This window comes from Ctenopharyngodon idella, chromosome 14 (assembly GCF_019924925.1).
Source record: "Ctenopharyngodon idella isolate HZGC_01 chromosome 14, HZGC01, whole genome shotgun sequence".
In the NCBI taxonomy this organism is placed as follows: Eukaryota; Metazoa; Chordata; class Actinopteri; order Cypriniformes; family Xenocyprididae; genus Ctenopharyngodon; species Ctenopharyngodon idella.
In genome coordinates, this window is record NC_067233.1 from 10963171 (window position 1) to 10990001 (window position 26831).

A 26831-nucleotide genomic window follows, 5' to 3' on the forward strand; every position below is an offset into this window, starting at 1 on the left:
TCGCATAATATTGGAAGTAGAAATTATCATCCTCTGTAAAGAAATGAGGTGTGAACATAAGAGAATTTATCATTATCTTTCTAAATGTGTGCTCTTTTGGGCTAAAGCCTTAATGGAGCTGTTTAGTAGCCATGTGATCACAAATTAATCTGAGCAGATGCAATTCAATACGTGTGTCCTTCTTCTATGTGAAATAATCATAAATACCAGTTTATGCATTTTGATTATGGCCTCGAAGATCGCAGTCAGAGAATATTAGCCTCGGCTGGCCCGTTTATAGCCTTCGCTCGCATTGGCCCAACAGTGGAAATGTGCCTAATAATTCCTGACTGGTATATAACTGAACAAATCAAACAAATGTAAACGAGTAAAGACGGGGCCCCCTACAGGGCGGGGCCATGGGCTGCAGCCCAGTCAAGTCCGGCCATGTATGTAACCCATCATTAAACAGTGGAGAATCAAAAGGCAGCTTTTTCCAGAAAGAATACTTGGCTTTAGTGATAATGGAAAAGTGAGAATGAAAAGACAGAAGCGGAAAGACATGGTAATGCAAATCCAGTGGGAGGTCTTTAATGGCGAAATGGAAGGTCTATATAAAGATATACAATATGCACTTAAAGCAGATGTTGTTTGTCTCCATCTCCAGGCATGAGGTCACATGAGTCAATAGTTATATTTATAATGCTATATTCTCCATAAAATAAACATGGAACATTATATTTTAAGTCACATCACGTGACACAAAATGGATTTATGCATGTTTTTCCCCCCACTCTGACTTAGGTCTGCCGGTGTGTCGCAGACTTATCCGGGTATACATGTTTCGAAAGCAGCAATCAATAACCTTATCAGCAGCCCTCAGACATCAAAGTTAAGACTGACTTACATGCCACATAATGCCTCATCATAATACCAAAAAACAAAAAGCTGAATTCTCCTCAAGTAATGAACCAGCTATATGAATCAGTATTCTAAATGTGTATTAATATGCAGTGGGCAATCATTCTTTTTAATTAAGCATATTAATGAATGTGGCTAATTGCTAAGACTGGATTTCTCTGACGAAGAATGACTGGAGTGGCCAAATAAACTTTATGCTTAAATAACAGACTGTGGGAAGCCCAACCTATTTTTACTATTATGTGATAATTAACCAACTCTTGGGAGACTTTAGCTAACAAGCTCTGGATAAATTTAACCACATGGTGGGAGATGAACTCACCAGACTGTGCTCATGCACACACATATACATGTTCCACATGCTTCTCAGAAGCCATGCTAATTAGAAGAGTGGCTCGCTTTGAGTCGAGTAAGGAAGCCTGAACCCTTTGTGTGACCTATAGACTGACTTACTACACAAAAAGGGATTCAAGAAAAGTTAATGCTTGCTTTTAACAGCTTCGGTAATGTAAAGGGCCTCACAAAACCATGGCATTCACTTTTGAGAATTTATGGCTTCCATGGATTCCCAATAATTAGTCAGAGCCATGTAAATGACTAGATTCACCCAAGAGACCATCTGTTCACCGCAGCATAATGAGACATATAAAACAGGTTATAAAATAGTCAAATAATAATTAGAGTGATGCTTCTTTGAAGGAACACATTCATTCTATTTTTTTTCTTTTTTCATCAAGGGGAAGGGGTTGTGAGGCAGACGGAGAAAAAGACTGGGAATCTGAGTGGATTGAGGACTCTCTGCACTGTCAGTCTCTGTTAAGTTAGCTGTCCGTTGACTCTCACAGGCTGCTGTACTGTGAATACTGTGACAACTCTTGCTCATCCGTGGAAAATTCCATTACCTCGCTGTTACAGAATGACTAATGATAGTGCCCTGTCTTCAATTGCCGCGAAACAGACACAGACAAGCGCTTTTGGTGGACGTCTGTGTGGGTGTGTGTTTTCTGTCTGCCGTCTATGTAATTTAAAAAAGAACAACAAATTGGTCCAATTCTGCACAATGTGGTTCAACAGAAAAGTTTTGTCATTAGTGCTTGTTACGATTTAGATAATTTTCTCTGCAGGTGACAATCACTATTGTGAATTGTCTGCTAGTGAATTGGGGAAAAGAAAAAAATACTTCAAGACTGAATTGGGTTGTTGACTGGATTCTTGTCCTGTCCCATCATGGCGGAAAGTGTTTGTTGTCTGGAATAACAGGGATGTAGGATTTTCAGGGGACCTACCTACTGATGGATGATACCTTTTGTAAAAAGAAGAAAAAATAAAATTGACTTGTGTGTATATTATTTTAATAATAACAATAAAATAAAATTTAATATATATCTATAATCTATATAAAATACGTACATGTATATTAACCCACACACACTTTGTGGAAAGGAGGAGAAGGCCTAAAACGCGCCTAAAACGCGTGGAAAGCGCGGCTGCGCCACTTTCTCCTTCTTTCCAAAGAAAGCTTCTTTTCTTCTTCTCTCCCGTGGCGTCTGTCATTGTTATGCAACCATGAACTGCGCTCTCCACGATGACGAGGAAGTTTCAGCAAAGGATAAATTAATTTCTAGCCTTTGCATTAGCTTTACTACTAGATATATTTATGGAGATGAGATATAAAAACTACCCTGTACAGCTATGATCATCTGTTCGGCTGAGCTTTCGATGTTTTATTAGGCCGAAGCTTTTCTAAGAAAAAACACACAACACATGTCGTCCTTGTCATCACAGAACCTGACCAATGAGAATAAGTGTGTTGTCATCAAGGCTTTCACAGCCGGTTTTGAGCGACTGCAGCGAATGACCTATAGGCGGCTGGTCTCGTTTTGCTCTCACGGTACTTTGATGCCACATGTGATCGTTAGTCGGGCAAATTTTCTAACCAGAATTCATTGCTTTTGTCAGGCAGCAGCCGATCTTTGCGGCGCTGCATGAAGTCGAACAAGCCTGTTGACTGATAATGTTCCTCTCATTTTCGCCCATTTTCGCCGTCTCAATAGGCTTGTTCGAGATGAACTACAATAAGCCTGCCACCGGCTGGTGAGATCTGCCGGAGGAGTACAAAGACGGCCATCAGGTCGGACACTTCGTGCTTTCCATAATGTGCTGAACCAACGTCATTCATGGCAGACCATGCAATTTTTGCGTTGATTGTAGCCGAAGAAGTGGATGCGATTGAAATTCCCATGTTTTGAATATCAGATATTCAATATCAAGATTGGTTAAATACAGGAACTTGTCTAAGAAAAAACACACAACACATGTCGTCCTTGTCATCACAAATCTGACAAAAGTGTCATCGAGGCTTTTGCAGTCGATTTTGAGCAACTGCAGCGCCTGACCTAAGCGGCTGGTCTCGTTTTGGTCTTGCGGCACTTTGATGAATGCATTGCTTTTGTCAGGCGGCAGCCGATCTTTGTGGCGCTGCATGAAGTTGAACAAGCCTTTTGTTTTCAAACACGTCACCTGACACGCTGCGTCAAATCTACAGCACCAAATGGCACCATTTTTTAATTGAACTTGACCGCTAATGATGTTTGAGAAAAAGTTTCATAAAATAACGGCTTACAAGATGGCCCGACATGCAAAGCTATCGTATGGCTACCGAAGACTTGGAATATTGTTTACCAGTCATATGGATTATTTTTGTAATTTAGCATTTAACATCAACATCCACTTTCATTATTTGAAGAGAAGGTGGACTGGAGCGTTGGAGCGGCACGATGGTGACAGTTTTTTTTTTTTTTTTTTGTGACAGAGCTCTTGTAATTTATGGTGAATAATTCAGTCTACAATGGTATAAGTTACGTGTATATGCATATAGTTCAATATTTTCATTTAATGATAACAACAAAGGCAAGACAGGGAATGTTTACCTTTAATCTACTATTTTCTTGTAGGGAGGTAACATTAGGAGAACTTAATCCATATTCCAAGCTGTACAAATATCAAATAGACTTTTGGAGGAAAATGAAAACTACTATATTGTATATTCTGTTTTCTTTCTTTTTTTTTTTTTCTTGGCTCTCTCAACGTGACAGTATGTCACAAGGGCATTTTGCTCTTTTTTTTCATTGTTTGATTCTTCTGAAACAATTGACTTAAAGCAACGAGGGGCTTAATTCAAAATGAAAGCTCTACTCCATTTGCTCACTACTTCCTTTGAAGTGCTTTTTTTTTTTTTTACCCTACCCGATTACTTTCTGCATCCATGTAGGCCTCTATCTTCACCACAGTGCTGTCATGTTTTTTTTTTTTTTTCCCCTTATTTTTCTTTCCTTATTTCAAAAATTCACTCCGTGTTCATTATTCTGACGATTTATTTTAGTTGGTGTCTTGGAAATAAGAATAATCAGAATTAAAAGAGAGGAAATGTTATTGTTTGATTCAGTTATTAATATTTTTTGAGCCTGTTGTCATATCTAGGCAAATGGTTAATCTACTTTCAAAAGAGAAAAGGACAGTGACTCCCCTGCGCATTGCTTTTCAAATATTTCTTTCATGTGGGAATTTGACATAATGTGTTACTGAGAGTGACAGCCTGTGTCATGTCTTGTACTGAGAGTTTATGCTCAGAGCGCTCTGTGTTTTTCTTTTATACAACTTTACAAGTGATAATGCAATATGTTACATATTGATATATATATATATATATATATATATTGTATTTTATGATCACAAGTAGTCAGCCGAAACACATTGCTGTTTACATAGTGGTTATTTGAAACCAATATATAAACACAAAATATAAATTTTCGCAGCTTATTCAAAACAAATGCGTCGCTCGATGACGCCTTTATTTTGCGGAATCATGGGATGTATGTTTCTTCACGTTTACAGCCGGTGGAAAAGAATTGGGATGGGACTTGGGCAGAAATCATGTTCATGGAAGAGATTATTAATGTTACTGTAGTATGAAGCAGAGCATGGCTGAGTGCTGTGGGAGCTGAAAGAGGTCGCTGGAGTGATTGCTAATGAGAGACGAGCACGACACACGGCTCGAGAGCAGCGGAGCTTTTATTATGCTGCAGTCGCCGCTTCCGCTTCTTCTGGTCATTCGTATTTAGGGTAAAGCAGCGCTGTTTAATCATATTGGATACATTTGTGTGTTGAAAGCTAGTGCTACTCTGCATTCGCTCAGCGGCTGCTATGAGACACTTGTTGTACACTGCAGTAAGCTAGATTGATATTAGCATGATAAAACATGCTACTCTGTAAATCAAGAAAATGAGATTTAAACAATAAGTCTTACTGTGTTGATCTATAAAACATGATTAGTTTTCTGTCGATGAATGTATCCAAACAGTTGCTCACCTGTCTAGTAAAACAAATAATATATTAAAGCGTCTTTGGTGTTTCCATGGTTTCTACAAAATAAAACCGGAAACAGAGGGTAATGTGGGTACGATGTCATTGATAGGCGATCACAGACACGCTCCGTATCCTGGTTAAAATGGCTTATTTCTCTGGATTTAAACATTCTTGGAAACAATTAATGTAAGTACACAAGTCAACAAAATATGTAATACTGTTTTAGTGGTTTTAGGATATTTTAATCCAGAAATTGTACATATTGTGCCTTTAAGAACAGAGTGCATCAAACAGTCCGTTTTATTTCTCCACATCATTCACGTATCAGAACAAAACTCTATGTTTGGGACAATTCTGGAATTATCTGGCACTGTAACCTGTTGGAATGTTAGAAATTGCATTGACTGATTTTACATTTGCTTATAAGGTAATAATGTATTTCTGTATTGCAAACTATGATTAGAGTTTGTCATTTGGATTAGTCTTCAATAAACATTTGATGTGGGGTTCCTTCCTGTAGCTCAAAAAGTAAAATATGACACTGGCAATTGGTCATGAGTTTGATTCCCAGGGAAGGCATGACCAGATAAAACATAAAACTTGAATGCAATGTGAATTACTTGCATAATTCAGTATGAATGATGGAACTGGTTGTATGGGAGATGCAAAAGCCTGAAAGTATAGTACCTCAATTTTCCCTAAACCGTAAAAGATAAGCAGAATAATAAAATGGTTGATTACATGTCACTTTATATGTTTAACTGCAGTGATTCTAATCACCTCAAAACATAAATAAGCACTTTAAAAACCTCACTTAAAGGGATAGTTCACCCAAAAATGAAAATTTGATGTTTATCTGCTTACCCCCAGGGCATCCAAGATGTAAGTGACTTTGTTTCTTCAGTAGAACACAAATGATGATTTTTAACTCCAACCGTTGCGGTCTGTCAGTCGTATAATGCTTGTCAATGGTAACTCCATCTATAAGAGTCAAAAAAACATGCACAGACAAATCCAAATTAAACCCTGCGGCTCGTAATGACACATTGATGTCCTAAGACACGAAACGATCGGTTTGTGCGAGAAAGCGAACGGTATTTATATCATTTTTCACCTCTAAAACACCACTATGTCCAACTGCCTTGCGCATCCGGTTGGTGAGGTCTGAACACGCTCTGACAACAGAAGTGATGTCTCGCACTCATTGAAGTATAAGTGCGGAACATCACTTCTGTCATCAGAACGCGTTTTCAGACCTTACCAACCGGATGCGCAAGGCAGTCGAAAATCATCATTTGTGTTCTACTGAAGAAACAAAGTCACCTAAAGTCATGCCCTGGGGGTAAGCAGATAAACATCAAATTTTCATTTTTGGGTGAACTATCCCTTTAAAAGTGCAGTATATATGATTTCTGTCCGCTGGGGGGCTAGAGGCCTATTCAAAACAAAAGTGTAGTTTGATGATGCCAAGTTTGAGCACGGAATCTTGGGACATGTGGTCTTCACCTCAACGGACGGTGCAAAAGAATAGGGATAGGACTCGGGAAGAAATCATGTTCATGGATGCGATTATTAACGTTACTGTAGTATGAAGCAGAGCAGGACCGAGTGTTGTGGGAGCTGAACGAGGCCGCTGGAGCGATTGCGCAACACACACCTCACGAGCAGCGGAACTTTTATTATGCCACAGTCGCCGGCGCCGCGTCCGCTTTTCCGGTCATGATTATGAGGTAACGCACCTCTGTTTATCATATTAGATACATTTGAGAGTCTTGAAAATGATGTTATAATGTTACTCTGTGCATTCGCTCAGTGGCTGCTGTGAGACACTTGTTTGAGACACACTGCAGTAAGCTAGATCGATTTTGAATATCATATTAAATGCTGGATGGCTTGTGTTGATAAATGGCATGCAATTCATTTTAAAACGTATTGTATGATGGAGAAAATTCTGTATTACTGTTACTAAAAATAAAGCTGCATCTGATTATGCTATGTTAGCTACTTGACAAAATAGTGTTTTTCTCTGAGGTGTGGTAAAGCATGGTACTCACAAAAAATCAAAAAAATTAGATTTAAACAATAAGACTAAACGTGTTGAGCTATATAACAACAATTAGTTTTCTGTCTATAAATATATCAAAACAGTTGTTCCCTTGTCTATTAAAATGTGTAATATATTAAAGCGTCTTTGGTGTTTCCATGGTTTCTACAAAATAAAACCGGAAACCGAGGCAGACCGAGGGTTAACGCGATGACGCAATTGACAGGCGACTCCTCACAGGTCCCGGAGCCTTGGTTAAAATTGCAATTTTCTCATGATTTACAAATAGTTGGAAACATTTGAGATATTGTAAGTACTCAAGTGAACAAAATATATAACACTTGCCTAGTGGTTTTTGGATATTTTACTGCAAAAATCGTACATATTGCACCTTTAAACTGCGTGAAATACAGCAGAGTACAATAATGATACTACTAACATTTACAAATAATGTGGAAAACATTTTTGTTTAGGCTATTTGTGTTCCACATAAAATCACATTTGATGAATATGTCACCACATCTGCTGTAACTCCAGGTAAAATGATTTGCATTCATGTACACGTATATGTCCCCCGTTAACACGATCCCCAGTTGATCCATAACAAGTGCCATGCATCTCAAATGTGTCTCTTTTTTTAATGGGATTTCAGAGAGTGTCTTTGATTTCATAATGACTACATATTGCATAGATTTACAGTTTACACTACAAATGCGATGCAATCACCGAATGTGGTTGAACCAGTGAACTGGTCACAGAATGTTTTGGACCAGGTTTACCTGTCATCGGATCACTCAAAACAAATCTTAATATCGGGTGCAACAAAAGAAATGGCAGGAAACCAGCAGAAAATACAGAAAGACAGACAGATGGAAAACCAGGTAGTAAGGTAGAGAGAGACATGGGTTGAAAATGTGAAAAGAATAAAGCTTGAGCACCAGTTTTGCACTCGCAATCCGCTGTGGTTCACAAACCTCTCGAGAACCACCCGAACAGCTTGACATGTTTCCGTGGCAACAGCAAGCAGGAATCAAAGCAGCGGATACTATTTATGTCAATCACAGAGGTGTGACAGGCAGATGTTAAGCATGACAGATATCAGACAGAGCATGGGCTTTCTGTCTATGCCCATACAGTAATCAGGCATTAATATTCTCTGCTTTAACACATGCAGCTGAATGCTGTCAGTATGCTGTACCCTGGTTCAGTCCTGTATTTTCTGCTGCTGTAGCACATTACAGTACTACTCATATTATTCCAGAAATATGTAGCGTGGTTATACTGTGCCATATGCAAATGTTCTGTATACCTAGAGGACATTTTCCAAAATGTACAGTATACTGTGTTGCATACAGTATCCCACAAGGCACTTCCATTTTGAGAGTGACTACTAATTAGTAGTCACTCTTTTAGTAGAATTTAACATGAAATATAATGCATTCTTGTGGCACAGATTTTTGAAAATTTCATTATTGTACATTGTTTTGCATACTATATGCAAAATAGTAGGCAGTATACTTACCACAGTAGGCAATGCAGTAAACAGTATATTAATATTTTATTCCAGATGTCCGAGATATGTTACGTGATCTGCAGCATTGTGTTTACATTGTTTTAATTTAGTTTTTTTTTTTTTTTGTCTGCATTGAATACAGCTCCGGGCATACTGAAAGTGTGTCAAGTACAACCCCAGTTAACCCCTAGTTACAGCTTGAGAGAAGTAATTTGAAACCATGTGTAAGTGTATTTGTCTTGTTGATGTAGCCAAACCATCCATGTAGTAACAGATTGCTGGCCTTAACAGATGTGGATGAGAAGGACACAGCTGATTTGCTTTAGAGCATATATGCAAAAGGAAGGAGGCAGTCATAGCCTTGGCAAGTGCAGGTGCATATGCTTGCCTAAACAAAGACAAAAAAAAAAAAAAATCATGTTGTAACAATAGTTAGTTCAAGTCCTTGAATTTGATAGGTTGAATGTTGTTCCAAGAACGCTTGCATTGTGTATATATTTTAATAGTTTTATATTCATTATTTAATTCATATTTCATATTTCAATTAACTTTTTTGGATTTAACTGTCCATGTTAATTTCTCCTATAATTAAAGTGTCTTCGTTGTCCAATGCCCACTTAAAATAATTTTTTACAAACGTTTCTTTTCTGACTTTTTTTTGTAATTTTGTGATGTATAAATTCACTTGTAGCCTTTAGAGTTATTTAGCCAGAATGGTATAGAGTCTTAATATAGTCTTAAAACTATTTATTGGTTATCAGCCTTGAAAATAATTATCTGTGTTTTAGTATCGGCCAAAACTTTATTATTAATGCCTTAAAGGATTAGTTCACTTTCAAATGAGCTTTGAGCTTTACTCACCCTCAAGCCATCCTAGCTGTATATGACTTTCTTGTTTCTAATGAACACTATCATAGAAATATTAATAAATATCCTGACCTATCTGAGCTTTATAATGGCAGTATGCATTAATAAGTGAGTATGAGCTGAAGAAAGTGTCTCCATCCATCATAAACATATTCCACACGGCTCCAGAGGGTTAATAAAGGCCTTCTGAAGCGAAGCAATGTGTTTTTGTAAAAATAATATCCGTATGTAACAAGTTATGAAGTAAAATATCTAGCTTCCGCCGGACTGCCTAACGTATTCTTCAAAAAGCTTACACTGTACGTCCTACACCTTCCCTATTCAACTTACGGAACTGACACGATGCCAGTTCCGTTTTTCCCGTAAGCTGATTATGGAAGGCGGTCTGGCGGAAGCTAGATATTTTACTTTATAACTTGTTAAATATGATATTTTTTTTACACAAATGATGTTTTATTAACAAAATTTGGGAGGAGCAACGTTCAAATAATCTGACTAATCATCATGTCATTTCAGCCAGCTGTTAGCAATCAGTAATCAACATATCTACCCAATCAGCATGAGTGAAAGCATACAGTGGGTACGGAAAGTATTCAGACCCCCTTAAATTTTTCACTCTTTGTTATATTGCAGCCATTTGCTAAAATCATTTAAGTTCATTTTTTTCCTCATTAATGTACACACAGCACCCCATATTGACAGAAAAACACAGAATTGTTGACATTTTTGCAGGTTTATTAAAAAAGAAAAACTGAAATATCACATGGTCCTCAGTATTCAGACCCTTTGCTCAGTATTTAGTAGAAGCACCCTTTTGATCTAATACAGCCATGAGTCTTTTTGGGAAAGATGCAACAAGTTTTTCACACCAGCCATTTTTAGGTCTCTCCAGAGATGCTCAATTGGGTTTAAGTCAGGGCTCTGGCTGGGCCATTCAAGAACAGTCACGGAGTTGTTGTGAAGCCACTCCTTCGTTATTTTAGCTGTGTGCTTAGGGTCATTGTCTTGTTGGAAGGTAAACCTTCGGCCCAGTCTGAGGTCCTGAGCACTCTGGAGAAGGTTTTCGTCCAGGATATCCCTGTACTTGGCCGCATTCATCTTTCCCTCGATTACAACCAGTCGTCCTGTCCCTGCAGCTGAAAAACACCCCCACAGCATGATGCTGCCACCACCATGCTTCACTGTTGGGACTGTATTGGACAGGTGATGAGCAGTGCCTGGTTTTCTCCACACATACCGCTTAGAATTAAGGCCAAAAAGTTCTATCTTGGTCTCATCAGACCAGAGAATCTTATTTCTCACCATCTTGGAGTCCTCCATGCGGGCTTTCATGTGTCTTGCACTGAGGAGAGGCTTCCGTCGGGCCACTCTGCCATAAAGCCCCGAATGGTGGAGGGCTGCAGTGATGGTTGACTTTCTACAACTTTCTCCCATCTCCCGACTGCATCTCTGGAGCTCAGCCACAGTGATCTTTGGGTTCTTCTTTACCTCTCTCACCAAGGCTCTTCTCCCCCGATAGCTCAGTTTGGCCGGAAGGGCAGCTCTAGGAAGGGTTCTGGTCGTCCCAAACGTCTTCCATTTAAGGATTATGGAGGCCACTGTGCTCTTAGGAACCTTAAGTGCAGCAGAATTTTTTTTGTAACCTTGGCCAGATCTGTGCCTTGCCACAATTCTGTCTCTCTTCAGGCAGTTCCTTTGACCTCATGATTCTCATTTGCTCTGACATGCACTGTGAGCTGTAAGGTCTTATATAGACAGGTGTGTGGCTTTCCTAATCAAGTCCAATCAGTATAATCAAACACAGCTGGACTCAAATGAAGGTGTAGAACCATCTCAAGGATGATCAGAAGAAATGGACAGCACCTGAGTTAAATATATGAGTGTCACAGCAAAGGGTCTGAATACTTAGGACCATGTGATATTTCAGTTTTTCTTTTTTTAATCTGCAAAAATGTCAACAATTCTGTGTTTTTCTGTCAATATGGGGTGCTGTGTGTACATTAATGAGGAAAAAAAATGAACTTAAATGATTTTAGCAAATGGCTGCAATATAACAAAGAGTGAAAAATGTAAGGGGGTCTGAATACTTTCCGTACCCACTGTATATATAGACACAGTCGACTCACCCAAAAATACTCGACAGTTTTACAGTATCCCTCCACCACCCCGCCTCCTCACACTTGCCTGGTTACTTTCCTAACCAGAATACAGGGGGAGTACTCTGGGTTCGGGCCAAATACTGAGCTCGGAGCCCTCTCCTCGGACAGCACGGCAAATACGCATAGCTATTTACTATTTGATTATTTGTAAATGTGAACTCGTGAAACGCATCACTTCGCTTCAGAAGGCCTTTATTAACCCTCCAGAGCCATGTGGAATATGTTTATGATGCATGGATGTGGATTGAGACCCTTTCTTCAGCTCATATTCATTTGCTAACGCATACTGCCATTATAAAGCTCGGATGCATCAGGATATTTATTAATATTTCTCCGACTGTCTTTGTCAGAAAGAAGAACACCATATACATCTAGGATGGTTTGAGGGTGAGTAAAGCTTGGAGTAATTTTCATTTGAAAGTGAACCAATCCTTTAAACGACTCACTTGCTCATGTGATATTGCTTGAATACACAGTAGAAGTGTGGAAATATACATTTTAGTTCCCATATCTTATTTGATCCTCTTTTGGTTTTATGTGCCTCTGTTTTACAAGTCATATTTTACAGAAAAAATAAAATAGATAATATTTATAACCAACATAACTGACAGGCTGCCTCTAGTTGTGTTTTTATGAAGACCATTTTTCTAACATAGGAAATTTTCTAAACTTTATTTACACTCTGCTTGGGGCTGAAGACTTATGACTTTGGCCTGCAATGTATGATGAACGAGTGCATGTCATTAACACAACACAGCCCATTCTTTTAATTAGGAATCTTGCGGTCCGTCTTGCTCTACAATGAAGCCAGAGTCTGGCAGCCGGCTAATGAAATTATGATTTATCTGCACTTTGATTTGTGTTTTTTACGAGTCGAGTTTGCGCTTGTTTTGTACCCGGGATTACTATCATTAGAGCGCTGACGAAAAGAAAATGGCACATTCTGCCATGTTTAATATTTACACTCCATGCTAATGGTATGCTAATTATTGTCATGGATCAAAGATCAATGGCTTGAGTCGTTTTGCTTCCACCTCTTTCCCCTCCACACCCCCCACCCCCCACCACACACCCGCTAACCGCTCTTGCGATGAGGAAGTCTTTCGGTAATGAACATATCGCCTGCATTTTGTTTTTCCCTGGCCCCTGATGATCAATGGAATGCTGGATGGGCCTTAATGATGTTCCAGCATGGGCAATCTTCCGATTTGATCAATGGTGAAAAAAAATGTCGTCTTTGCCTTTTGGATAGAAGAAAAAACTACAAATGAAGACAAAAGATTTTCTTTGATGCCATCTCTTGCTCTGCCAGCCATAGTTTCTTGTATTTTTTTTTTTTTAGTCTCTTTGTTACAGAAAGCAAAGAAGTTTTCTTAATATTAGGAGCTGTAATGCGCTATTAGCTGGTTACAGCCCGGCAGGCACACATTGGTTTGGTTGTCCTCCCCATTCAAGCCATTTATGAAACCAGTAAAGCCAGTTAAAATGGCGAGCATGCATTTCTGTTTATTTCTTTGTCACTCTCCTGTTCTCTATCGTTTCCCCATCTCCACAGGCCAAGCAGAGGTCTTGCTTACTCCGTTTAGCAGAATGGTGATTCTTCTAAAAAAAATTCTGCTTTGACATTTCACACTTGAAATAAATAACCCTGAGTAAACAAAATCCAGGGTTATCTTGCTTCACGTTTCACACTGCTCGTAATTCACCTGGGGTTAACAATTAATCTCATAAGATGACATTTCACACTGTACCCTTCAAAGCTGAAACATAGCCTACGCTGTGTTTCCGTGACTGTCAAAAGCATGTGAATATCAGACAGGTGATTGGCTGTCGGTTGCTAAGCATTTAGACATAACATTCTAACACTACATCGTTTCACACTATACACGTTTGGCACTGCAATGAGGGGTTAACACTGCAAAAGCAGTGCTTATCCTTCTCTGGAGCATGGTTTCATAACCACGGGTAAAAAAAAAAAATGTGCTAACCCTGCTTCTAAATTGCAAGTGTGAAAAGTTTCTTTACCCTGGGTTAAAAGCTGGGTTTAGAATGACAATAACCTGGGGTTAAAGGGTTAGTTCACCCACAAATGAAAATTCTGTCATTGATTACTCACCCTCATGTCGTTCCACACCCGTAAGACCTTTGTTCATCTCCGGAACACAAATTAGGATATTTTTCATAAAATCCGATGGCTTAGTGAGGCCTGCATTGCCAGCAAGATAATTAACACTTTCAATGCCCAGAAAGCTACTAAAGACGTATTTAAAACAGTTCATGTGACTACAGTGGTTGAACCTTAATGTTATGAAGCGATGAGAATTCAGTGATGAGCGATTTCAAAACACTGCTTCATGAAGCTTCGAAGCTTAACAAATCTTTTGTTTCGAATCAGTGGTTCGGAGCGTGTATCAAACAGGTATCAAACTGCCAAAGTCTTCAGTAAACGAGACTTTGTTACGTCATAAATGTTTCGAAATTTCAGTGGTTCACCACTGGGGGGGGGTGACTTTGGCAGTTTGATTCACGCTCCGAACCACTGATTCGAAACAAAAGATTCATACTAATTCGTACGAGTCAGGTCATACGAGTGAGGCTGTACAAATTCGTACGAATTAGCCACCTCATAAAATACGTACGAATTGTCGTGAGATCGGATTGGTGAAAACACACTAAGACCTTTTAGAGAGTTGTTTATTTTAAATTCAAATTAACATAAGATATTAAAAGGTAGGAAAATAGTTGCCATGGGGAACTGAAAGGGGGGTGATCGCATGAAGGTCAAAGAGTGGAATGAGGAGTTTTGTCTGGTAGGGGATTGAAGGGATGGGGTGGTGATGCTGACGTGAGGAGGTTGTTCTGCCACCATTTAATCATATTTCATCCCATACTTTGGCATGAAATGAAAATACTTGCTAGTTTGAGTTCATCGCAAGTAAAAAATAAATCTTGAAAAGCAATACTTTGTTAACTTAAAGGTGCATTGTTCTAAGAACCAGATGTTCAACTTATGAGCTCCAGGGATCCTCACTACACACTTCCAATGCCGCAGATGCCACAATACCTATCTTTGACCCACTGGGACATACCACAAAACCATCTCAGCATCAAGATTAAAACCAGCTTCTTTCTCTCTCCATCTCTCCTCGGTACCCGTTACTGCTATTAAGCCTAAAGCCCACCCACCAGAACCATAATATCCTGTTAACCGGTTGTATTGTATTACCACCACTGGCACTGAAATGAGGTTTTCCTTTCTCTGTGATCCATTTATTTGTTTATTTGTGTCGTTTGCATTGAGTGGCATTTCTCATAACTCGCGTTGCTTTTTGTAGAATTGTCAATCCAAAAGCTTCAGAGGAGGAGGGGGAAGGGGGCAGTCATTTAGAGAATAATCATATAAAGATCATATTCAAAATGATAATGGTTATTTGGAATTGTTATGACTGCAGATATCATGCAAGACTGATGTACTGCTAATGGCTCCCACGTAACTAATGGAATATAGCTAGATGATACACGTTTAGATTTTTGTTCTTGCAGACAGTCTGGGCAAGAAGAAAACATGTTTTTTTTTTTTTTTTGGTTGCAGATTGAGGGACACTGACTGGGGCTAGTTGTCACACAGGGATGTTATTACATAATATACTGGCTATATCTCAATTGATTTTGATTTTATATATAAAAATTCTTAAAAATAAATCTTAACATACAATTGTATTAACTTATTTTTTATTAACTTATTATTGTATTAACTTATTATTTAACTTGTATTTATTTTAACAGTACTTATAATGACATGTGTAATTAAATAAAAACAATTTAAGATTAAGAAACTAATTAATTAATAAGAAAAAAAGTAGATCAAGAATTGTTTTGGAATCGGATCGTGACTCCCAGTATGGGAATCGGATCGCGAGGTGCCTAAAGATTCCCACCCCTAGTAGCGTGCCTTACATCCAATAAATCGCAATAAGCTTTGTTATATTTGATATGAAACAAAGTCTCAGTTTTTAAATTCTGTTCATTTTATTATGAAATTAAAAAAATAAACCGTTTTGCCGCTGTTTAATGTGGCGTGACAGATCGCTGTAGCACCTCAGTTCAAGCACAATATTGTTATCTTGGGCGCTTCAAAACACATTGAATAATGAATTATTACAAATTATTTAGACTTTTAGAATGCATTTTAAGGATACTTCACCCATAAACCGGGAAAAATGCAGGCATGAGCAGCATGGTGGAGCGAGTGAAGGAGACGTGTTGAATGAAAAAACTGCACATTCACTCTCCAACAGCATGAACTAACAAAGATCAGTTGCATTATTTGTCAAAATGCCTGTCTTGGCGAGTATTCAGTTAAATACAATCAGTTTTGGAACATAATTAGTTGAGAAAGTTGACACAAGTTGTGTATCAGTATATTAAATCTGTGCATAAACTCTTAAAGTGAGAGCAGTCTAATATTCCTGCTGCTGTCTATCATGTTAATAAAAGAACAAAAGACAAAGAAACTCTCTGCTCTTAACTGAATAACTTTTGTAACAGATTAAATTGTAATCATTAATCTGTATTTAATTTTTACAATGAAGACTATCCAGTGTTATTTTTACATTTGATTTTAATTTCTGTAGTTTTTCTTACCTGAATATACTGTATACCCACCTGAAAAGTGGTTATTTCATATCTCTCTTTATTCTATTGCATTTATTTGTGCTGTTGTTTGAAATGTTTTTGTTCTTATAAAATGGTTAGTTCCTGTCCTTGATTCTGATTGGTCAATAGCTGTGTTTTATTTACGATAAAACACAGCTATGACTGCTTCACCTAATGGTTCTGTGTATCACTACGCAAACGCAAACTGTATGTTCTCAATTGATATTGTTCATTGAAGCTTACTGTATTATGTAGAAGAGTATTGTGAGAAAGAGATCAAGTGAGCGAGTTTATTACCTGCATTCAGATTTAGCATTTTCCTTCAGGTCAATCCTATGTTCATAATAAAAAATCTGTTTAAATATCTGATGTATTATCTTGTCCTTTTAACAGTTAAGGGGTTTTCCCGTGACTGACAGCGCTAGTCAAAGCATTTGTCAGTTGCGTCTTGTTCCGTGTTCACAACAGTTCAGTCTTTTCAATGTAAAAGTCTTTGCTACTGACTGACACACTCATAAAGACAATCTTTGCTGCCATCTAATGGCGTAATAATGTAATTTCTGTTGTTGTTCACAGTCAGGGTCTATTTTTCTGGCGCAAGGAAGGCTTTTAGTAAGTTTAATTCATGAAAGTTGCATTGTTACATATTTTTGGCTTTAATATTTATATTGTGTGGTAACCGTTTTATAAAAGCAATAAGGAACTCGAGGCTAGTGCTGTATCGTGAATAACTCACGGCTGAAGGGGTTGCAGGCACTCTACTTCGTGCCTAACAACGCCCTTCAGCTGTGACTTATTCACGATACAGCACAGCCTCTCGTACCTTATTGCTTACTTACTTTATTAGTCTTTTTGTTTTTTTATGAAAATAAAATTTTGCATTTGAAGAAAAATAGATTTTTGTTTGTATATGCTGTCAATTATAGTTATTTGAAAGAAAATCTGAATCGACAAAAATCGGTATCAGCAGATCTCAATTACAAAAACAAAAAAGGAGATCGGAATCAGCTAAGAAAATTGCAATCGATGCATCTCCAATTGCTTTATTGTATTTCAATGTTAAGAGTCCTTTTTGTTATAAGAAAAATGTTATTAAACCTGTTATAGTATGACAACATTGACATCATGTGGGCCAACAGCACACCAGCATAGTCATGATCAGTTGAATTGATTTCATATGTCAGGTGGATCTTGTCCTGATGAGTAGTTGTGACACGGACAAAGTTTTAGGATGAAGGAGACCCACAGACCCTCTGGTCTCACTGGCAGAAGTGAGAGTAGACACAACTGCACTAAAGCTCAAAAACAACTTCTTACACACACACATACTCAGACAGGAGCTTGAAGCGCTTGAAGTGTCAGGGTTGGCTGGCAAACACTAAGATATGCAAAGTGAATGTTAATTATGGAGCGCCATAGGGGCCAAACGTTCATTATTTCAAAACTAATTACAGCTATTTTTTTATATTTGTGACCCAAATGGACACCTTACTTGAGGTTATAGACTGTCTTTAATATAATTGCTTTGGAGTGTTGGGAAACGTGTGAAGGGGCAACACTGTAAAAATGAAATAAATGGAAGTGACCCATCCCTCATTTCAGAGAGCAAGTGGTGAGAAAGAAAGAGTAGTGAGACTGAGTGAGACAGAAGCAATCTTGTAATATATATTTAATAAGAAATAAAAGACTTGGAAGGCTTTTCACACAAAGTGGTACCCCACCATCATTCACTGCAAATTGAAAATTCTGTCATGTCATACCAAACTTTTGACTAGAGACTGAGAAGTTTTAAAAGGACCTTATTGTTGTGTTATCAGTATATTCTAGTTTTGTCAAAAGTACCGCTACTTTGGCATGGCCTGACATTAAGACTTGTAAGTCCTAGTAAATCGGTCATTCACTTGTCCGAGTAAAAAAGTTGCTTGCTCGGGAAAAAAATATTTTTATTTATTTATTTTTGTGGTATAAATATAACTTATTCTGAAGCAATATTCTCATCAGTGTTCTATTAGCTTTAAAATATTTAAATCTGCATAATGCCCCTTGTTTTGTTTTTTTATGAAGGGCATTTTTCCTCCCTAGTCTTATTAAATGTATGCTTCATCTTTCATTTTAAATTCTTAAATTTGATCTATAATTTCAATTAGAATAATAAGACACTATATAGGGCTGCTACCAATCAAATTAAATCATTTAGGTACAATGGGGCTAAAAGCACACCGGGGTAAGAGGCACATTTGATTTTATTTTCCTCCAAACCACTAGATGGCACAAAAAATTATATTATGATAAAAATCTGAGATTGCTTTCAGATTGTTTTAAATATTTAAAAAAAAAATACAAATAAGAAATGTTGGGGGAAAAAAAAATGAAACTAAACCGCCAGTAGGTGGCAGCAAGTGACCGTTTTAATGAGTGAGTCATTGAGTCATTAATTCAAACGATTTGTTCAAACAACTAATTCATTCAAGAATGAGACAGTTGTTTATGAATGGGTCATTGAATCTTTAACTCAACCAATTTGTTCAAAATCATTCAGTAATGAAAGCATGCTTGCGTGTTGCTGCGAGATGTGCTATGGTTCTGCTGTGATCTTTGTTTGGAACTATTTTCGCTGCTGAAAAAGGACAGAAACATATTGCGTCTAAAATGTAAGTGACTTATATTAACTACTTGTTTATTGAACTGTCGTATGAAATCAGTGTTACATTTTCAATCGTGATGGTATTCAGGAAGACGCCACTCTTGGTCGTGTGATGTTGCTTAACTGTATCATATGTTATAAATATCAAAACAAAAATTTAGAATTTTTACTGCATTATGTTGACTGAGTTTTTGTTTGTGCTGCACTCATTTATTCCTATTTCTCCTCGAGATGCTGCACGAGCATCAACAGCGTAGTAAAATTCTCTTTTACTTGCCCCTTCAAAAAATCCACTTGTCCCAGACAAGCATTAATGCCGAGCCCCGTTTGGTAACAAGTTTTTACAATACCAGCCTTCTGCAGTATCGGTAGTACCTAAATTCGAGACCCGCTGATGGGCAACTGCTTTCAAACTCTCGTGTTGAGAGCACTCTGTGAAGTGTGTCAAGGGATTCTATTTACAACCTTTTTTTGAAGCATTGAGCATTGTAGCTCAGAATCTGCTTTTATTTCTTTCATAATAACCAACAAAATATGTAAAAGATTGCGTAGGGTAGGCTTCTTCATTCTCACTATCTGTGTATGTCTTATTCACAATTGATTTGTTTTATTTTATGCTGCTAACTATTAACTACAATGTTTCAGGAGTGACAACTGTATTTAAAAGAGAGACTGAATACAAAATTGCGATGATTGACATTAATAACCATAGCAATGGACGGTACAAAAAGAACAGACTTGTCACTTGTTCTGTCTTTTCATGCCATGTCCAGTATAGACAGTTTCAGATTTTAATGGGTTCTCTTTGACTGCATTGCAGATTTTTTTTTTTCCTTGTGCATGGTGTAGACACAGTTGAGTGTTTTATATAACTGGCCACTGGACTGATATGTTATAGCAGCAAATATATCAGCTATCAGCTTTAAAATATAACATTTATCAGTTAACAGTAGGCTATTGGCCGAAATTTCCATATTGGTGCAGTTTCAGCAAACTTCTGAACATCTTCTTCTGTGTTCAGAACAAAGTCCGTCATACAGGTTTTGAATGAGAGTATTTCTTTAAGTGGTTTGGTGCACTAATTTGTGTAAAAACACAGTGTTTCATTCATAATGAATTTCGCCTGAAATGAAGGTACATTGGGGAAATTTTGACCAGGAGTTTGTACCCTCTTGGCAAGACAACTGTCCCTCCCATCAGAGAACTCCCATGAATCATCAGCTGACCTTTATATGGAGATGTACAAATGTGGGTTGGTGGTTTTGATCTCAGACACTGACTGATCACTGTGCTGTTTGCGTATAATGCGGTGGCCTTTTAGCAACTGTGATTTTTGGGAAATGAGATGGGGGGCAGAATGCCTGTTTTCAGATTTATTTATTTCATTATTTTTAAAAAGTAATTAGCAATCAACTGGATGCCACAGCAGGTGTCTCTCCAACATGAAATTTTTCCAACATTTATCATTTCAGTATTGTTAACACCTGCACAAATAACTAAAGTAAACAACAACAACAAAAAAGAATATTAAAAATCTGGATTTTTTTTTAAATTAATTTATTTTTTTAAAATTCAGACTCTCTGCTTGCTTTCCTTGTTTACAGAGAACCTGATATGGAGCTCTGTCTCTGCAATGGGCCAAGGAGCCAGATGTCATCGAGAAAGAGTGTTTGGAGTGTTTTTTTTTTCTGTCACTTGGCTGACAGAGGAGTCTTTGGATCTGCCAAATGAACAGACTGAGACTGGTCACGCTGACGACAGGTAGCCTGATTAGTTTGGACACAACGGTCAGTTCAGGGAGAGAGGAAAAGGCTTTGGGGAGACATAAAGAGAGCCTTTAGCAGATGGAGGTAATACTTTTGAACAGACCATTCTCAAACGATAGCTTTCCTCTCTAAGTCAGTCCCCTTTGAGCCAGGGCTTTGAAGGCTGAGGAGTAGATATATTACTTTCTAGGAAAAAATCCCCAACAACTTGGTTTCAGTGCAAAAATCTCTTTTCTTTAGCAGTTTTTTTCTTTAAAAAAAAAATATCTAAACATCCTTTTAAGTTTTCAGACATTGTATTCTACAAGTTTTATTTATGTATTTATTTATTTTGGGTTAAGTGTAATTGGTAGAAAAAAAAGTAGGTTTATTTGCAAATTTACTTAGAATAATGAACTTTTTACTAAATTAAATTCAAAATAAACTACCGTTCAAAAGTTTGAAGTCTGTACGTTTTTGAAATGTATCTAATGCTCATCAAGGCTGTATATATTTGATAAAATAACAGTAATAATGTGAAATATTATTACAATTTAACTGTTTTCTCTGTTAATATATTTTAAAATGTAATTTATTTGTGTGATGGTAAAGCCAATAAGTGTCAGATGATCCTTCAGAAATTATTTTGATATGCTGGTTTGGTGTTCAAGAAACATTTTTTTTATTTTTTATTTTTTATCAATGTTGAAAACAGTTGAGTTGCTTAATATTTTTGTGCAAACCATGATTTGTAACAATGAAAAAAAAATATATATTGTATATATAGTCACTTTTGATTAATTTAATGAATTTTTGCTGAATAAAAGTTTTAATTTCTGTAATAATATTTAACCCCCAAACGGTGGTTATCGGTTATTATAGATTGCTTTTTTTTTTATCTGTATCGGTTGATATTATGTATTGTCCAATATTGCATGTGCATGCTCATTTTCCCATATTTTTTTTTTCCTTTGTCATTGTCATCTACATCTTAAAGTTAAACTTTAAGATCAGTAATAATTTAATAACACTGTTAAATGCAATCTCGAAATGAACATCTTTCTTTTGTACTCTACATTTTGATGCATAAATTCACTTTTAGCTTTTTAAAATTGATTTATTTATACAAAATGGTTTTTAATTTATTATCAGTCATTTATCAGTTATAACAAATCACTGAAAACAAAGCTTAATATCATACAAAATTTTACTTCTCAAATAAATGTAACTGTTTTAAGGATTTTTAGATTTTTACTGGAAAAGCAGGTATTGCAGTTTTGAAGCTGAAACTGAGATTGAGGTCTTGCAGTTTGAAAATGCAGCTGTGTGGTCCACACCTGAAGTTCAACGCACAATGAATCATAACCAAGTCGTGTGAATTTGGAATGAAGTCTTGTATACTTGACAGTCTTTAAGGGCCAAGCTCTTCAGAGGTGCTGGAGGACACATCCAGCAGAGACAGCTGTGATCAGGCAAAGGCAGTGAGACACACTGTGCACGCCGGTGATCAAAGTGGTGCAGGACAGGCAGCTGCTGCAGGAGATTCACTACTGGAAAAGATTAAACAGCTCTGGATGGATGAAGGTTTGCCAAAGTAAGTGTAATCTGAGTGGAGCCTTCTATGTCCATGAACGGAGATGAGGAGAGAGAGGGGAAAAGATGACACACAGCAGCTGGTTGATGTCAAACTGCTCTGGCCACGCTAAGCGTTTGATGAAGAGCCAGGACTGGACACCAGACTGCTCTTTGACCCCCTCCAATCTACCTCCATCTGACTGACCGCAGGTGTGAGACCGTGCGCTAGTGACTAATTGACTGACTGTTAGCAGCATGCTAATTTTAGCACGTAAAACTGGACCACAGGAAAACATTTTAATGACCTAATAATTTCAGGTTGCTCAATTGCTTTTCCATTTGCTTTCCTATATGTAGCCACAAGGGAAAGTGAAAACAATATATCATTTACACTAGTAATGCACATTATTTCAATATTGTATCTAACTCGTATGGTCTGGGATTTGTCTTTAGGCCAGTGCTTGTATACAATCTCCAATTTAAGCCATTCAGCCTGGGCTGCTCTGTTATATGATAACAGATATGGTTCAGAACAGATAGGAAGGTGGTCTGTTTAGCTTTCTAGATAGTTTTAGAGATGACATCTCTGCTAAGAGAGGATAATCAACAACGATGGATGGAGGAAATACTGTCTTCATTAGGGGCTTTCTTTTTTTTTTTTTTGGTGAGAGACCGCTTTGCTGAATGAATGTTCAAAAACTGAACTTACAACAGAAAGGGCAAGACTAGGTTTCCATGGCCCTATGGGATCCGCCCTCAGGCAGATATGAATATGCAGGGATTATAATATTAGGGCTTTGATCTGTTCTTGTGGTCTGGTACAGTATCTCTTAAAAGCAAATCAGGGGCAGAGGGCTTGGATATGATGAAGGCAGATAATGATGGTTGATGGCTCTTAAGGACACAGTTGAAATGTTTTCTCAAAGAGGACTAAAGGAAAAGTGAACATAAGAGTGGATTGGGTTCTGAGTAACTTTTTTTTTTTTTCATGAAAGATATGGAAACGGGTTCGATTTTAAATTTTATATGAAAGAGATGCAGTGTCCAAATGTTTCTCAACAACTTTCCATTGTAGGGTTGCTCCAATATCAAGGAAGAAAAGAGCAATAAACCTTATACGCCTCATAAACCATATAAAATAGACATCTAGTTTTATTCACTATTCCAAAATCTTTTTAAAGGCCCACTGAAGTGTCTTGGAACGCGCAGCATTACATAATTTCAATTTATTACCTGAAACAGGAAGACAGGGTGGGACATATCGAACAGCCCCACCCCCTTTTTAAAATAGCCAATAGCGTTTTGCTTATATCACAGCTCGGCCATTATAAAGCTTTAGTTTCCTTCTAATCTCTGACCGTTTCTCCTCCTAATCTCCTCTATATCACTTTAAAATACAGCATTCACGTGCTCACGCTGCTGCGTTTCACGTGACACTAACGCAAAAACAGACTTAATTCACGCCAATACACTGTCTAAATCGTTCCCTATCCTCTATATAGTGCACTATGTGCCATTCACCATATAGAAACTAGTAAATGTGTGAACAAATGACCGATTTCAGCGGCAGATTCAACGTCTCTTTATAGTGTAGGAGGGGGGCGGGACTTCAGATTCTAGAGAGCATTTGATTGGACAAAAGATTTGATGAGAAGTTGAAGTGCGTGGTGATGTCATAAAAATCCATGATCCATTTTAGAGATACTGTAAGTTTTGAATGCTTATATTCCCTAAATGCGAATTTTGTCATTGTTTTGGAACACACCAGCATATTCATAACCTTAAGGCTAACATGTTCATACTAAAAGCTAAAAAACTTAAATTTTGATTTCAGGGGTACTTTAAGTAAAAAACAAACAAAACAAAAACAATGGGTTATAAATTGCATAACAGTAAATGCATTTCTTTTAATTGGTAGGCAAGTGTGAAATCCATTGTATTGCTCAGGTAAGAAATAACAAGAACTTTATTTGTAGAGCAAACTGATGTACAAGGGTCAGTGTTGTTAACTGAATCCATTAAAATAGTGTTTGTTAATTGAAATAAAGCTAAAATAAAATATAAATAAAAACTAATTATCCCAATTATTTCAGTTAACAAGTTAAATAGAAATAAAAAACTAATAAAAATGACAACAGCAAATAACAGAATTATTAAAAATAAAATGAAAAATAAAAATATATGGATAAAATCTATATTCAAAGTAATAATAAATACAATAAATAATACTAAAATAACACTGGGATGCTAACTATTGCTGCACAACTGTGACTAGATGCCAAGAGGTGGATATTTATTTCACTGCAAAGGCCACATGCTAAACTAACACGCTAATTGTAAGTGGCAGTTGCACACATAATGGGAAGGATTAGCTGTAAGAGCTAGTTATGACTGATTATTCTGTGATATCAGGCTCTGGAGACTTTGAGGACGGTGGGGATTTGCATAATGCAGAAAAAACATTTTCAGAAGTTATAAGGAGCTGTTTACAGCTCATAGTTACAGTCAAGCATGCAGTTTTACAGTCCACAGCAGGTTCAAGGTTGCAGAATGATTGGTATAGAAGCTTATATTTGTAACTGATGTGGCAAATCAGCTAATTTAAGTCAATTATTACACTATTAACGTGATATGTTGCTTGTTGTTTTTAGAAGGACATGTTTTGATTATTATTTCAGGTGTCAAAGCCTTAAATAAAATTTTCAATCTCTCTCTACTACCTAGCTGCACTGCAGCACTGCAATTCAATAACGAATAAGAAGGCTGTTTTGTGGATTTCTGAGTCCCATAAGTGTTTTCATCCCATCCACAAAAAAAAAAAAAAAAAAAAAAAAACCCAATAGAGGGCCCTGAGGTAAACTAGAATGACCCCCATTGTGTTCGTCAATAAAATGAAAGTTTATGTTTTCATTGTTGTGCAGCCCCACCTCAAGAACTAGCTTCTGCAGCCTCAAGGGATATTAACTTGTATGTTCAGCTGTTGAGAGACTCCTTGTTTTTGCTCGACAGACAGGCAAGGGAAGTGAAAAATAAAACTGTGTCATTAAGAATACAGTGAGATGTCAGAGTTTAATATGTCCTGAAGCCATGTCAAGGTAATGAGTGTAAACTGTGAACTGAGACAGACTTCCGAGTCAGTGGGGAATGGGAATACTGTGCTTCTCAGTTCAGTTTTCATAAGACATGCGTGCTAGGCGTTTCTTTCCGCTTGCTGAAATGAAAGAAAAATGCTGTTTTTGTATTTTTTGAGTGTGTCAAAAAGAGAACCAGTAAGGAAAGTTGAGGACAAGATGGACAAGGAGGTCAGAAATAGTTTTTAAAAAATTGCTTGGTAGGATCAGCAACAGAACAAAACAAGAAAAATACCAAATACCAGAATATGTTTTAGTTATAATTTTAATTTAATTTGATCTTTTAAACATCACACCATGTAGTAATATCATGTAGTTAGTTAATGTTTGTTATTATAAGGTGAAATATAGTTATTAGTAGGGGTGTGACAGATTCGAAAACGAAAGTAAAACGCGAGCTCCCTGATGCGAGCAAATTAGGCTACGTACAATAGCCTGTCTCCCAATATCAAACCTATCTTAGGCTGGGCTGTGTAGTTGCAACCACCTCTTAGCTCAGGTCTCTGTTTTGGTCTCTGTTTGCACTCTGACTATTGAGAAAGAGTGTACTTTGATTATGGTTGCACTCATTGTTTGCACTTAATAAGACTAAGAAATAAATAACAAAAATAAATAACAGTTTTTTCTCTGTTCAATTTGTAGAAAGGAGTTAAATTAGGAAGTCACACACAGGAGGTCACAGCTCATAATTCATGTAAAGTAAGGTCTGAAGAGACTCATGTGAAATCATACAGGAGAGAAGCCTTGTCTCGTCTCGTTCTCGCGAACCCAATCCCGTGTCTCATCTCATGAGCTAAGTGCCTCGTCACACCCCTAGTTATTAGTTATTATAAGGTTTTTCGGTTTGGCTGAGAATCTGGTTGGGGAATCCTTGGGTCTGTCAAGACTGAAAACCTCTTTAAAGTAACAGAGTACTGTAAGCTCAATAAACAGTTTGGCAACAATTAAGCACATTAATTAATTACACACCAAGATAGCATCCGTATCACAGCTTATCAAATTGTGTTTTTGTCTAGTAATTACCAAGAATAAGACAACTTTGTAAAACAAGAAACAATTTTGTGGTCTGGCAATGTGTACACCTCAGGCACACTAAATCTAGTTTAACACAGGAAATAGGATACTCTCATTTATTCTAATTTGAGAATTATGCCCATCCATCCCACCCCTTATCTCTCTACCTCTTTGTTTTTCCACATCATTCTGTCTATCCAGTCCAGGCTTGTGTGATA